Source organism: Panulirus ornatus, chromosome 37 (genome assembly GCF_036320965.1).
Source record: "Panulirus ornatus isolate Po-2019 chromosome 37, ASM3632096v1, whole genome shotgun sequence".
Lineage (NCBI taxonomy): Eukaryota > Metazoa > Arthropoda > Malacostraca > Decapoda > Palinuridae > Panulirus > Panulirus ornatus.
In genome coordinates this window covers 5,195,253-5,212,755 of record NC_092260.1, presented here as the reverse complement: position 1 = coordinate 5,212,755, position 17,503 = coordinate 5,195,253, and the positions used below count along the sequence as shown (strand labels likewise).

Below are 17,503 nucleotides of genomic sequence, written 5' to 3'. Positions count from 1 at the left end.
TAAACTATTCATTTCTAATTCATCTTCTAGTTATCCCTGGGGATAGAGGAGAAAGAATACTTCCCACGCATTCCCCACGTGTCGTAGAAGGCGACTAAAGGGGACGGGAGCGGGGGGCTAGAAACCCTCCCCTCCTTGTATTTTAACTTTCTGAAAGGGGAAACAGAAGAAGGAGTCACGCGTGGAGTGCTCATCCTCCTCGAAGGCTCAGATTGGGGTGTCTAAATGTGTGTGGATGTAATCAAGATGTGAAAAAAGGAGAGATAGGTAGTATGTTTGAGGAAAGGAACCTGGATGTTTTGGCTCTGAGTGAAACGAAGCTCAAGGGTAAAGGGGAAGAATGGTTTGGGAATGTCTTGGGAGTAAAGTCAGGGGTTAGTGAGAGGACAAGGGCAAGGGAAGGAGTAGCACTACTCCTAAAACAGGAGTTGTGGGAGTATGTGATACAGCGTAAGAAAGTAAACTCTAGATTGATATGGGTAAAACTGAAAGTTGATGGAGAGAGATGGGTGATTATTGGTGCATATGCACCTGGGAATGAAAAGAAAGATCATGAGAGGCAAGTGTTTTGGGAGCAGCTGAATGAGTGTGTTAGTGGTTTTGATGCACGAGACCGGGTTATAGTGATGGGTGATTTGAATGCAAAGGTAATGTGGCAGTTGAGGGAATAATTGGTATACATGGGGTTTTCAGTGTTGTAAATGGAAATGGTGAAGAGCTTGTAGATTTATGTGCTGAAAAAGGAATGGTGATTGGGAATACCTGGTTTAAAAAGCGAGATATACATAAGTATACGTATGTAGGTAGGAGAGATGGCCAGAGAGCGTTATTGGATTACGTGTTAATTGATAGGCGCGCGAAAGAGAGACTTTTGGATGTTACTGTGCTGAGAGGTGCAACTGGAGGGATGTCTGATCATTATCTTGTGGAGGCGAAGGTGAAGATTTGTAGAGGTTTTCAGAAAAGAAGGGAGAATGTTGGAGTGAAAAGAGTGGTGAGAGTAAGTGAGCTTGGGAAGGAGACTTGTGTGATGAAGTACCAGGAGAGACTGAGAACAGAATGGAAAAAGGTGAGAACAAAGGAGGTAAGGGGAGTGGGGGAGGAATGGGATGTATTTAGGGAAGCAGTGACGGCTTGCGCAAAAGATGCTTGTGGCATGAGAAGCGTGGGAGGTGGGCAGATTAGAAAGGGTAGTGAGTGGTGGGATGAAGAAGTATAATTATTAGTGAAAGAGAAGATAGAGGCATTTGGACGATTTTTGCAGGGAAATAATGCAAATGAGTGGGAGATGTATAAAAGAAAGAGGCAGGAGGTCAAGAGAAAGGTGCAAGTGGCGAAAAAGAGGGCAAATGAGAGTTGAGATGAGAGAGTATCGTTAAATTTTAGGGAGAATAAAAAGATGTTTTGGAAGGAGGTAAATAAAGTGCGTAAGACAAGGGAACAAATGGGAACTTCAATGAAGGGGGGTTAATGGGGAGGTGATAACAAGTAGTGGTGATGTGAGAAGGAGATGGAGTGAGTATTTTGAAGGTTTGTTGAATGTGTTTGATGATAGAGTGGCAGATATAGAGTGTTTTGGTCGAGGTGGTGTGCAAAGTGAGAGGGAGAATGATTTGGTAAACAGAGAAGAGGTAGTAAAAGCTTTGCAGAAGATGAAAGCCGGAAAAGCATCGGGGTTGGATGGTATTGCAGTGGAATTTATTAAAAAAGGGGGTGACTGTATTGTTGACTGGTTGGTAAGGTTATTTAATGTATGTATGACTCATGGTGAGGTGCCTGAGGATTGGCGGAATGCGTGCATAATGCCATTGTCCAAAGGCAAAGGGGATAAGAGTGAGTGCTCAAATTACAGAGGTATAAGTTTGTTGAGTATTCCTGGTAAATTATATGGGAGGGTATTGATTGAGAGGGTGAAGGCATGTACAGAGCATCAGATTGGGGAAGAGCAGTGTGGTTTCAGAAGTGGTAGAGGATGTGTGGATCAGGTGTTTGCTTTGAAGAATGTATGTGAGAAATACTTAGAAAAACAAATGGATTTGTATGTAGCATTTATGGATCTGGAGAAGGCATATGATAGAGTTGATAGAGATGCTCTGTGGAAGGTATTAAGAATATATGGTGTGGGAGGCAAGTTGTTAGAAGCAGTGAAAAGTTTTTATCGAAGATGTAAGGCATGTGTACGTGTAGGAAGAGAGGAAAGTGATTGGTTCTTAGTAAATGTTGGTTTGCGGCAGGGGTGCGTGATGTCTTCATGGTTGTTTAATTTGTTTATGGATGGGATTGTTAGGGAGGTGAATGCAAGAGTTTTGGAAAGAGGGGCAAGTGTGCAGTCTGTTGTGGATGAGAGAGCTTGGGAAGTGAGTCAGTTGTTGTTCGCTGATGATACATCGCTGGTGGCTGGTTCGTGTGAGAAAGTGCAGAAGCTGGTGACTGAGTATGGTAAAGTGTGTGAAAAAAGAAAGCTGAGAGTAAACGTGAATAAGAGCAAGGTTATCACGTACAGTAGGGTTGAGGGACAAGTCAACTGGGAGGTAAGTTTGAATGGAGAAAAACTGGAGGAGGTAAAGTGTTTTAGATATCTGGGAGTGGATTTGGCAGCGGATGGAACCATTGAAGCGGAAGTGAATCATAGGGTGGGGTAGGGGGCGAAAGTTCTGGAAGCGTTGAAAAATGTGTGAAAGTCGAGAACGTTATCTTGGAAAGCAAAAATGGGTATGTTTGAAGGAATAGTGGTTCCAACAATGTTGTATGGTTGCGAGGCGTGGGCTATAGATAGAGTTGTGCGGAAGAGGGTGGATGTGCTGGAAATGAGATGTTTGAGGACAATGTGTGGTGTGAGGTGGTTTGATCGAGTAAGTAACGTAAGGGTAAGAGAGATGTGTGGAAATAAAAAGAGTGTGGTTGAGAGAGCAGAAGAGGGTGTTTTGAAATGGTTTGGTCACATGGAGAGAATGAGTGAGGAAAGATTGACCAAGAGGATATATGTGTCAGAGGTGGAGGGAACGAGAAGTGGGAGACCAAAATGGAGGTGGAAAGATGGAGTGAAAAAGATTTTGAGTGATGGGGCCTGAACATACAGGAGGGTGAAAGGCGTGCAAGGAATAGAGTGAGTTGGAACGATGTGGTATACCGGGGTGGACGTGCTGTCAATAGATTGAACCAGGGTATGTGAAGCGTCTGGGGTAAACCATGGAAAGTTTTGTGGGGCCTGGATGTGGAAAGGGAGCTGTGGTTTCGGTGCATTATTACATGACAGCTAGAGACTGAGTGTGAACAAATGTGGCCTTTGTTGTCTTTTCCTAGCGCTACCTCGCGGACATGCGGGGGGAGGGGGTTGTCATTTCATGTGTGGTGGGGTGGCGACGGGAATGAATAAGGACAGACTGTATGAAGTATGTACATGTGTATGTAAATCTATGTCTGTGTGTGTATGTATATATGTATACGTTGAGATGTATAGGTATGTATATTTGCGTGCTGTGGACGTGTATGTATATACATGTGTATGTAGGTGGGTTGGGCCGTTCTTTCGTCTGTTTCCTTGCGCTACCTCGCTTACGCGGGAGACAGCGACAAAGTACGATAAATGTACATAAATATCATCCAGTAATATTAAATCATTTATTCTCGACTTATCCTCTAATAATAATAAACTACATATTTTTTATTCATCTTCCAGTGATGAACTATTTTTGATTTATCCTTCAGTAATAATATACTAATTTGTTTCAATTTATACTTCAGTAATAATAAACCATTGATTTGCAATTTAACTTCCAGTAATAATAAACTATCTATTTTCACTTTATCTTAAAGTAATTAAAGTATTTATTCTTATTCTATCCCAGTGATAATAAAATATGTATTTTTAACTTATCTTCCAGTAATGATGAAATAATCATTTTCATTTTATCTTTCAGTGATAATAAACCATTTATTTTTATTCAGTTTTCCAGTAATGATAAGTTATTGATTTCTAATTCAACTTCCAGTAATGATAACCATTTATTTTCATTTTATCTTCCAGTAATTATAACTATTTATTATTATCTTATTCCTGTAGTTATGTAGTTTGTACTTTTAATTCATCTTCCAGTAACAATTAACTATTCGTTTCTAATTCATCTTTCAGTAATAATAAACTATTTACTTTTTATCTTTTAGTAATATTAAATCATTTATTCTTAACTTATCTTCTAGTAATGATAAATTTCTCATATTTTCACAACATACGGGAATCAATATCACCATAAGTGAGTAACTACATTATGTATGTAAGAATAATACGCAGCAAAAATATGGTACTGCCTCACTGGTGCCCCATACCCGTGTATTGTCTGTGTGGTGCCCCATATCCGTGTATTGTCTGTGTGGTGCCCCATATCCCGTGTATTGTCTGTGTGGTGCCCCATATCCCGTGTATTGTCTGTGTGGTGCCCCATACCCGTGTATTGTCTGTGTGGTGCCCCATACCCGTGTATTGTCTGTGTGGTGCCCCATACCCGTGTATTGTCTGTGTGGTGCCCCATACCCGTGTATTGTCTGTGTGGTGCCCCATATCCGTGTATTGTCTGTGTGGTGCCCCATACCCGTGTATTGTCTGTGTGGTGCCCCATACCCGTGTATTGTCTGTGTGGTGCCCCATATCCGTGTATTGTCTGTGTGGTGCCCCATACCCGTGTATTGTCTGTGTGGTGCCCCATACCCGTGTATTGTCTGTGTGGTGCCCCAATCCGTGTATGTCTGTGTGGTGCCCCATACCCGTGTATTGTCTGTGTGGTGCCCCATACCCGTGTATTGTCTGTGTGGTGCCCCATACCCGTGTATTGTCTGTGTGGTGCCCCATACCCGTGTATTGTCTGTGTGGTGCCCCATATCCGTGTATTGTCTGTGTGGTGCCCATACCCGTGTATTGTCTGTGTGGTGCCCCATACCCGTGTATTGTCTGTGTGGTGCCCCATACCCGTGTATTGTCTGTGTGGTGCCCCATATCCGTGTATTGTCTGTGTGGTGCCCCATACCCGTGTATTGTCTGTGTGGTGCCCCATACCCGTGTATTGTCTGTGTGGTGCCCCATACCCGTGTATTGTCTGTGTGGTGCCCCATACCCGTGTATTGTCTGTGTGGTGCCCCATATCCGTGTATTGTCTGTGTGGTGCCCCATATCCGTGTATTGTCTGTGTGGTGCCCCATACCCGTGTATTGTCTGTGTGGTGCCCCATACCCGTGTATTGTCTGTGTGGTGCCCCATATCCGTGTATTGTCTGTGTGGTGCCCCATACCGTGTATTGTCTGTGTGGTGCCCCATACCCGTGTATTGTCTGTGTGGTGCCCCATATCCGTGTATTGTCTGTGTGTGCCCCATATCCGTGTATTGTCTGTGTGGTGCCCCATATCCGTGTATTGTCTGTGTGGTGCCCCATACCCGTGTATTGTCTGTGTGGTGCCCCATACCCGTGTATTGTCTGTGTGGTGCCCCATACCCGTGTATTGTTCTGTGTGGTGCCCCATACCCGTGTATTGTCTGTGTGGTGCCCCATATCCGTGTATTGTCTGTGTGGTGCCCCATACCCGTGTATTGTCTGTGTGTGCCCCATACCCGTGTATTGTCTGTGTGGTGCCCCATATCCGTGTATTGTCTGTGTGGTGCCCCATATCCCGTGTATTGTCTGTGTGGTGCCCCATATCCGTGTATTGTCTGTGTGGTGCCCCATATCCGTGTATTGTCTGTGTGGTGCCCCATACCCGTGTATTGTCTGTGTGGTGCCCATACCGTGTATTGTCTGTGTGGTGCCCCATACCCGTGTATTGTCTGCGTGGTGCCCCATATCCGTGTATTGTCTGTGTGGTGCCCCATACCCGTGTATTGTCTGTGTGGTGCCCCATATCCCGTGTCCTGGTCAGCTGGTGCCCCATATCCGTGTCCTGGTCAGGTGTTGCCCCATATCCGTGTCCTGGTCAGGTGTTGCCCCATATCCGTGTCCTGGTCAGCTGGTGCCCCATATCCGTGTCCTGGTCAGGTGTTGCCCCACTCCGTGTCCTGGTCAGGTGTTGCCCCACTTCCCGTGTCCTGGTCAGGTGTTGCCCCATATCCGTGTCCTGGTCAGCGTGTTGCCCCATATCCGTGTCTGGTCAGGTGTGTGCCCCACTCCCGTGTCCTGGTCAGGTGGTGCCCCATATCCGTGTCCTGGTCAGGTGTTGCCCCATATCCGTGTCCTGGTCAGGTGTTGCCCCATATCCGTGTATTGTCTGTGTGGTGCCCCATATCCGTGTTCTGGTCAGGTGTTGCCCCACTCCCGTGTCCTGGTCAGCTGGTGCCCCATATCCGTGTCCTGGTCAGGTGTTGCCCCATACCCGTGTCCTGGTCAGGTGTTGCCCCATATCCGTGTCCTGGTCAGGTGTTGCCCCATATCCGTGTCCTGGTCAGGTGTTGCCCCATACCCGTGTCCTGGTCAGCTGGTGCCCCATATCCGTGTCCTGGTCAGGTGTTGCCCCATACCCGTGTCCTGGTCAGCTGGTGCCCCATATCCGTGTCCTGGTCAGGTGTTGCCCCATATCCGTGTCCTGGTCAGGTGGTGCCCCATATCCGTGTCCTGGTCAGGTGTTGCCCCATATCCTTGTCCTGGTCAGCTGGTGCCCCATATCCGTGTCCTGGTCAGGTGTTGCCCCATATCCGTGTCCTGGTCAGCTGGTGCCCCATACCCGTGTCCTGGTCAGGTGTTGCCCCATACCCGTGTCCTGGTCAGCGTGTTGCCCCATATCCGTGTCCTGGTCAGGTGTTGCCCCACTCCCGTGTCCTGGTCAGCTGGTGCCCCATATCCGTGTCCTGGTCAGGTGTTGCCCCATACCCGTGTCCTAATCAGGTGTTGCCCCATATCCGTGTCCTGGTCAGGTGGTGCCCCACTCCCGTGTCCTGGTCAGCTGGTGCCCCATACCCGTGTCCTGGTCAGCTGGTGCCCCATACCCGTGTCCTGGTCAGGTGTTGCCCCATATCCGTGTCCTGGTCAGGTGTTGCCCCATTCCGTGTCCTGGTCAGGTGTGCCCCATATCGTGTCCTGGTCGGTGTTGCCCCATATCCGTGTCCTGGTCAGGTGGTGCCCCATATCCGTGTCCTGGTCAGGTGTTGCCCCATATCCGTGTCCTGGTCAGGTGTTGCCCCATATCCGTGTCCTGGTCAGGTGTTGCCCCATATCCGTGTCCTGGTCAGCTGGTGCCCCATATCCGTGTCCTGGTCAGGTGTTGCCCCACTCCCGTGTCCTGGTCAGGTGTGCCCCATATCCGTGTCCTGGTCAGCTGGTGCCCCATATCCGTGTCCTGGTCAGGTGTTGCCCCACTCCCGTGTCCTGGTCAGGTGTTGCCCCATACCGTGTCCTGGTCAGGTGTTGCCCCATATCCGTGTCCTGGTCAGGTGTTGCCCCATATCCGTGTCCTGGTCAGGTGTTGCCCCACTCCCGTGTCCTGGTCAGGTGTTGCCCCATATCCGTGTCCTGGTCAGGTGTTGCCCCATACCCGTGTCCTGGTCAGCTGGTGCCCCATACCCGTGTCCTGGTCAGGTGTTGCCCCATATCCGTGTCCTGGTCAGGTGTTGCCCCACTCCCGTGTCCTGGTCAGGTGTTGCCCCATATCCGTGTCCTGGTCAGGTGTTGCCCCATATCCGTGTCCTGGTCAGGTGTTGCCCCATATCCGTGTCCTGGTCAGGTGTTGCCCCACTCCCGTGTCCTGGTCAGGTGTTGCCCCATATCCGTGTCCTGGTCAGGTGTGCCCCATATCCGTGTCCTGGTCAGGTGTTGCCCCACTCCCGTGTCCTGGTCAGGTGTTGCCCCATATCCGTGTCCTGGTCAGCTGGTGCCCCATATCCGTGTCCTGGTCAGGTGTTGCCCCACACCCGTGTCCTGGTCAGGTGTTGCCCCATATCCGTGTCCTGGTCAGGTGTTGCCCCATATCCGTGTCCTGGTCAGGTGTTGCCCCATATCCGTGTCCTGGTCAGGTGTTGCCCCATATCCGTGTCCTGGTCAGGTGTTGCCCCATATCCGTGTCCTGGTCAGGTGTTGCCCCATATCCGTGTCCTGGTCAGGTGTTGCCCCACTCCCGTGTTCCCAGAAGCAGACAGGTTATCCCAGGCCACAGTAAGCTGCTGCTGTCTCATGGCACTGTCTTACCCCCGCCCGCCCGCCCCGCCCCGCCCCGCCCCGCCCCGCCCGTGTGGGATATTAATGCTTGATCTGCTGGTGGCTCACCATTGCCCCGCCACCTTCCACTCTGGTCACCTGATCTCCTCCCACAAACACATTATCTACTGACGCTGTAAGTACACTTACCACAGTGCGTACAGATGCGTACACTTACCACAGTGCATACACTTCCCACAGTGCGTACACTTACCACAGTGCGTACACTTACCACAGTGCGTACACTTACCACAGTGAATACACTTACCACAGTGCGTACACTTACCACAGTGCGTACAGATGCGTACACTTACCACAGTGCATACACTTCCCACAGTGCGTACACTTACCACAGTGCGTACACTTACCACAGTGAATACACTTACCACAGTGCGTACACTTACCACAGTACGTACAGATGCGTACACTTACCACAGTGCGTACACTTACCACAGTGCGTACACTTACCACAGTGAATACACTTACCACAGTGCGTACACTTACCACAGTGCGTACAGATGCGTACACTTACCACAGTGCATACACTTACCACAGTGCGTACACTTACCACAGTGCGTACACTTACCACAGTGCGTACACTTACCACAGTGAATACACTTACCACAGTGCGTACACTTACTACTTACAGTGCGTGCACTTACTACAGTTTATACACTTACTACTTACAGTGCGTACACTTACTACAGTGCGTACACTTACTACTTACAGTGCGTGCTTACTACAATTTATACACTTACTACTTACAGTGCGTACACTTACTACAGTGCGTACACTTACTACTTACAGTGCGTACACTTACTACAGTGCGTACACTTACTACTTACAGTACGTACACTTACTACAGTGCGTACACTTACTACTTACAGTGCGTACACTTACTACAGTGCGTACACTTACTACTTACAGTGCGTACACTTACTACAGTGCGTACACTTACTACTTACAGTGCGTACACTTACTACAGTGCGTACACTTACTACTTACAGTGCGTACACTTACTACAGTACGTACACTTACTACTTACAGTGCGTACACTTACTACAGTTTATACACTTACTACTTACAGTGCGTACACTTACTACAGTGCGTACACTCACTACTTACAGTGCGTGCACTTACTACAGTTTATGCACTTACTACTTACAGTGCGTACACTTACTACAGTGCGTACACTTACTACTTACAGTGCGTACACTTACTACAGTGCGTACACTCACTACTTACAGTGCGTGCACTTACTACAGTTTATGCACTTACTACTTACAGTGCGTACACTTACTACAGTGCGTACACTTACTACTTACAGTGCGTACACTTACTACAGTGCGTACATTTACTACGGTGCGTACACTTACTACAGTGCGTACACTTACTACTTACAGTGCGTACACTTGCTACAATTTATACACTTACTACTTACAATGCGTACACGTACTACAGAGCGCACACTTACTACAGTGCGCACACTTACTACAGTGCGCACATTTAGTACAGTGCGTACACTTACTACTATGCGTACACTTACTGCAGTGCATACACTTACTACTTACAGTGCGTACACTTACTACAGTGCGTACACTTACTACTTACAGTGCGTACACTTACTACAGTGCGTACACTTACTTCTTACAGTGCGTACACTTACTACTGTGCGTACACCTACTACTTGCAATGCGTACACTTACTACCGTGCGTACACTTACTACTGTGCATACACTTACAACAATGCGTACACTTACTATTGTGCGTACATTTACTACGGTGCGTACACTTACTACTGTGCGTACACTTACTACTGCACGTACACTTACTACTATGCGTACACTTACTACTGTGCGTACATTTGCTGTAGTGCCTACATTAACTACTTACAGTGCGTACACTTACTACAGTGCGTACACTTACTACAGTGCGTACTCTTACTACTGTGCGAACATTTACTACTGTGCGTACACTTACTACTGTGCGTACACTTACTACTGCACGTACACTTACTACTGTGCGTACACTTACTACTGTGCGCACACTTACTACTGTGCGTACACTTACTTCTGTGCGAACATTTACTACTGTGCGTACACTTACTACTGTGCGTACATTTACTACGGTGCGTACACTTACTACTGTGCGTACACTTACTACTGTGCGTACATTTACTACGGTGCGTACACTTACTACTGTGCGTACACTTACTACTGCACGTACACTTACTACTGTGCGTACACTTACTACTGTGCGATACTACATCTTACAGTGCGTACACTACTACTGTGCGTACACTTACTACAGTCGTACCTTACACTGTGCGTACATTTACTACTGTGCGTACACTTACTACGTGTAATACACTGTTATCTACAGTGCGTAACTACTAGATGATATGCGACCTACACTGGGCGTACACTACACTGCGAACCTTACTACTGGTACATGACTCTTGACGTACACACTAGGACCTACGACACTGAAAACGGATACATGACTACTAACAATGCAACATTGACCTACCGAACACGACATGCCACACTTACACAGGCGACATGACTACCGTGCACACTATGACTACCGTACACTAACTGGATACACTTGACCGACTGGCATGACATTGCATACTAAGATGGACATTACCCTTGCTGGTACACGACATACCTGTACACTAACACGGACAACCTTGACTACATACGACATTACTACGTGCGACATTACTACGTGGACATTACATACAGGCCCTACTACGACGTAAATTATTAACAGGCGTACCTGACCTACATGCGACATTGACTGCACCCGCATACAAGGTACAGTAAATGATATGAACACGGACAACCTGACCTGAACCGGACATGACCTGACCTGAAACGACTGACCTGACCTGAACACGGACATGACCTGACCTGAACACGGACATGACCTGACCTGAACATGGACATGACCTGACCTGAACACGGACATGACCTGACCTGAACACGGACATGACCTGACCTGAACCTGGACATGACCTGACCTGAACACGGACATGACCTGACCTGAACAGGGACACGACCTGACCTGAATACGGAAATGACCGGACCTGAACATGGACATGACCTGACCTGAACACGGATATGACCTGACCTGAACATGGACATGACCTGACCTGAACACGAACCTGACTGACCTGAACATGGACATGACCTGACCTGAACACGGATATGACCTGACCTGAACATGGACATGACCTGACCTGAACACGAACCTGACTGACCTGAACACGGACATGACCTGACCTGAACATGGACATGACCTGACCTGAACACGGACATGACCTGACCTGAACACGGACATGACCTGACCTGAACCTGGACATGACCTGACCTGAACACGGACATGACCTGACCTGAACACGGACATAACCTGACCTGAACAAGGACATGACCTGACCGGAGCAAGCTCTGTGTAACCCAGCCTCACATACACTAACATATTCTTCTGTATTTAGAATATTCACTTTTGTCCAGTATGACATGTATGTATGGTCATATACAGTATGACCATACATGCATTCCTCACCATGTATACAGTATGACCATACATGCATTCCTCACCATGTATACAGTATGACCATGCATGTATACCTCACCATGTATACAGTATGACCATACATGTAGACCTCACCATGTATACAGTATGACCATACATGTATTCCTCACCATGTATACAGTATGAACATACATGTATTCCTCACCATGTATAGAGTATGACCATACATGCATTCCTCACCATGTATACAGTATGACCATACATGTATTCCTCACCATGTATACAGTATGACCATACATGTATTCCTCACCATGTATACAGTATGACCATACATGTATTCCTCACCATGTATACAGTATGACCATACATGTATTCCTCACCATATATACAGTATGACCATACATGTATTCCTCACCATGTATACAGTATGACCATACATGTATTCCTCACCATGTATACAGTATAACCATACATGTATTCCTCACCATGTATACAGTATGACCATACATGTATTCCTCACCATGTATACAGTATGACAATACATGTATTCCTCAACATGTATACAGTATGACCATACATGTATACCTCACCATGTATACAGTATGACCATACATGTATTCCTCACCATGTATACAGTATGACCATACATGTATACCTCACCATGTATACAGTATGACCATACATGTATTCCTCACCATGTATACAGTATGACCATACATGTATTCCTCACCATGTATACAGTATGACCATACATGTATTTCTCACCATGTATACAGTATGACCATATGTGTATTCCTCACCATGTATACAGTATGACCATATGTGTATTCCTCACCATGTATACAGCTATGACCATACATGTATTCCTCACCATGTATACAGTATGACCATACATGTATTCCTCACCATGTATACAGTATGACTATACATGTATTCCTCACCATGTATACAGTATGACCATACATGTATTCCTCACCATGTATACAGTATGACCATACATGTATTCCTCACCATGTTTACAGTATGACCATACATGTATTTCTCACCATGTATACAGTATGACCATATGTGTATTCCTCACCATGTATACAGTATGACCATATGTGTATTCCTCACCATGTATAGAGCATGACCATACATGTATTCCTCACCATGTATACAGTATAAACATACATGTATTCCTCACCATGTATACAGTATGACTATACATGTATTCCTCACCATGTATACAGTATGACCATACATGTATTCCTCACCATGTATACAGCATGACCGTACATGTATACCTCACCATGTATAGAGTATGACCATACATGTATTCCTCACCATGAATAGAGTATGACCATACATGCATTCCTCACCATGTATACAGTATGACCATACATGTATTACTCACCATGTATACAGTATGACCATACATGTATACCTCACCATATATACAGTATGACCATACATGTATACCTCACCATGTATACAGTATGACCATACATGTGTTCTTCACCATGTATACAGTATGACCATACATGTATTCCTCACCATGTATACAGTATGACCATACATGTATTCCTCACCATGTATACAGTATGACCATACATGTATTCCTCACCATGTATACAGTATGGTCATACATGCATTCCTCACCATGTATACAGTATGACCATACATGTATTCCTCACCATGTATACAGTATGACCATACATGCATTCCTCACCATATATACAGTATGACCATACATGTATTCCTCAGCATGTATACAGTATAACCATAAATGCATTCCTCACCATGTATACAGTACGGCCATACATATATTCCTCACCATGTATACAGTATGACCATACATGCATTCCTCACCATGTATACAGTATGACCATACATGTATTCCTCACCATGTATACAGTATGACCATACATGCATTCCTCACCATGTATACAGTATGACCATACATGCATTCCTCACCATGTATACAGTATGACCATACATGTATTCCTCACCATGTATACAGTATGACCATACATGCATTCCTCACCATGTATACAGTATGACCATACATGTATTCCTCACCATGTATACAGTATAACCATACATGCATTCCTCACCATGTATACAGTATGACCATACATGTATTCCTCACCATGTATACAGTATGACCATACATGTATTCCTCACCATGTATACAGTATGACCATACATGTATTCCTCACCATGTATACAGTATGACCATACATGTATTCCTCACCATGTATACAGTATGACCATACATGCATTCCTCACCATGTATACAGTATGACCATACATGTATACCTCACCATGTATGCAGTATGACCATACATGCATTCCTCCCCATGATCCATACATACTCTGAACATCTTAACTATCCAGTCAATAACACTGTCATCTTAACCATCCACTCCAGTTGCTCTACCATACCTCATCTTAACCATCCACTCCAGTTGCTCTACAATACCTCATCTTAACCATCCACTCCAGTAGCTCTACCACACCTCATATTAACCATCCACTCCAGCTGCTCTACCATACCTCATCTTAACCATCCACTCCAGCTGCTCTACCACACCTCATCTTAACCATCCACTCCAGCTGCTCTACCATACCTCATCTTAACCATCCACTCCAGCTGCTCTACCACACCTCATCTTAACCATTCACTCCATCTGCTCTACCACACCTCATCTTAACCATCCACTCCAGTTGCTCTACCATACCTCATCTTAACCATTCACTCCAGCTGCTCTACAATACCTCATCTTAACCATCCACTCCAGCTGCTCTACCATACCTCATCTTAACCATCCACTCCAGCTGCTCTACCATACCTCATCTTAACAACCACTCCAGCTGCTCTACCACACCTCATCTTAACCATCCATCCCAACTGCTCTACCATACCTCATCTTAACCATCCACTCCAGCTGCTCTACCACACCTCATCTTAACCATCCACTCCAGCTGCTCTACCACACCTCATCTTAACCATCCACTCCAGCTGCTCTACCACACCTCATCTTAACCATCCACTCCAGCTGCTCTACCACACCTCATCTTAACCATCCACTCCAGTTGCTCTACCATACCTCATCTTAACCATCCACTCCAGCTGCTCTACCACACCTCATCTTAACCATCCACTCAACTGCTCTACCACACCTCAGTCTAACCATCCACTGCCAGCTTGCTCTACCACACCTCATCTTAACCATCCACTCCAGCTGCTCTACCACACCTCATCTTAACCATCCACTCCAGCTGCTCTACCACACCTCATCTTAACCATCCACTCCAGCTGCTCTACCACACCTCATCTTAACCATCCACTCCAGCTGCTCTACCACACCTCATCTTAACCATCCACTCCAGCTGCTCTACCACACCTCATCTTAACCATCCACTTCAGCTGCTCTACCACACCTCATCTTAACCATCCACTCCAGCTGCTCTACCACACCTCATCTTAACCATCCACTCCAGCTGCTCTACCACACCTCATCTTAACCATCCACTCCAGCTGCTCTACCACACCTCATCTTAACCATCCACTCCAGCTGCTCTACCACACCTCATCTTAACCATCCACTCCAGCTGCTCTACCACACCTCATCTTAACCATCCACTCCAGCTGCTCTACCACACCTCATCTTAACCATCCACTCCAGCTGCTCTACCACACCTCATCTTAACCATCCACTCCAGCTGCTCTACCACACCTCATCTTAACCATCCACTCCAGCTGCTCTACCACACCTCATCTTAACCATCCACTCCAGCTGCTCTACCACACCTCATCTTAACCATCCACTCCAGCTGCTCTACCACACCTCATCTTAACCATCCACTCCAGCTGCTCTACCACACCTCATCTTAACCATCCACTCCAGCTGCTCTACCACACCTCATCTTAACCATCCACTCCAGCTGCTCTACCACACCTCATCTTAACCATCCACTCCAGCTGCTCTACCACACCTCATCTTAACCATCCACTCTAGCTGCTCTACCACACCTCATCTTAACCATCCACTCCAGCTACTCTACCACACCTCATCTTAACCATCCACTTCAGCTGCTCTACCACACCTCATCTTAACCATCCACTCCAGCTGCTCTACCACACCTCATCTTAACCATCCACTCCAGCTGCTCTACCACACCTCATCTTAACCATCCACTCCAGCTGCTCTACCACACCTCATCTTAACCATCCACTCCAGCTGCTGCACCACACCTCATCTTAACCATCCACTCCAACTGCTCTACCATACCTTATCTTAATCATCCACTCCAACTGCTCTACCACACCTCATCTTAACCATCCACTCCAGTTGCTCTACCATACCTCATCTTAACCATCCACTCCAGCTGCTCTACCACACCTCATCTTAACCATCCACTCCAGCTGCTCTACCACACCTCATCTTAACCATCCACTCCAGCTGCTCTACCACACCTCATCTTAACCATCCACTCCAGCTGCTCTACCATACCTCATCCTAACCATCCACTCCAGCTGCTCTACCACACCTCATCTTAACCATCGACTCCAGCTGCTCTACCACCACTTCTTATCTTTTCACGAATCCATTTTCCATGACTTTCTCACCTTGCAGACCTCCCGATCTGTCATCCAACATCCCATGTGTAGGCACTTCCCCATGTGTAGTCACTTCCCCATGTGTAGTCACTTCCCCATGTGTAGTCACTTCCCCATGTGTAGCCACTTCCTCATGTGTAGTCACTTCCCCATGTGTAGTCACTTCCCCATGTGTAGTCACTTCCCCATGTGTAGTCACTTCCCCATGTGTAGGCACTTCCCCATGTGTAGCCACTTCCCCATGTGTAGTCACTTCCCCATGTGTAGCCACTTCCCCATGTGTAGTCACTTCCCCATGTGTAGCCACTTCCTCATGTGTAGTCACTTCCCCATGTGTAGTCACTTCCTCATGTGTAGCCACTTCCTCATGTGTAGTCACTTCCCCATGTGTAGTCACTTCCCCATGTGTAGTCACTTCCCCATGTGTAGTCACTTCCCCATGTGTAGCCACTTCCTCATGTGTAGTCACTTCCCCATGTGTAGTCACTTCCCCATGTGTAGTCACTTCCCCATGTGTAGTCACTTCCCCATGTGCTCTATTTACTTCACACTGTTGGCATCTCTTCCAACCTTTTCTGATCTCTTTCAGAATCTGCTGACACTTGCCAAGTTCAGCTTTCATTTGTCCACTTGTACTGCTGCTCCAGCAGTTTGACCTGCTGCCACTTGCTCTTGTACATCTCCCAGTCACTCGCACTTCTTCTCACTATATCATGTGTCACTCACAGTCATGTACTATATCATGAAACACTCACAGTCATGCACTATATCATGTGTCACTCACAGTCATGTACTATATCATGAAACACTCACAGTCATGCACTATATCATGAGACACTCACAGTCATGCACTATATCATGTGTCACTCACAGTCATGTACTATATCATGAGACACTCACAGTCATGTACTATATCATGAGACACTCACAGTCATGCACTATATCATGAGTCACTCACAGTCATGCACTTTATCATGAGACACTCACAGTCATGCACTATATCATGAGACACTCACAGTCATGCACTATATCATGAGTCACTCACATTCATGCATTATATCATGAGACATTCACAGTCATGCACTATATCATGAGACACTCACAGTCATGCACTATATCATGAGACACTCACAGTCATGCACTATATCATGAGTCACTCACAGTCATGCACTATATCATGAGTCACTCA

The 17,503-nt window shown here is 46.5% G+C and overlaps 1 protein-coding gene across 1 annotated transcript in view; it reads left to right on the top strand.

Annotated features, from left to right (window-relative positions):
- Nucleotides 1-8,231: 8,231 nt before the first annotated feature.
- LOC139760467 (uncharacterized) overlaps nucleotides 8,232-17,503 on the top strand; it is a 15,261-nt gene continuing 5,989 nt past the window's right edge. The window contains exon 1 of the mRNA XM_071683737.1: nucleotides 8,232-8,304. The gene's annotated coding sequence lies outside the window, so the exon portion shown is untranslated. The remainder of the gene's footprint in view (nucleotides 8,305-17,503) is intronic.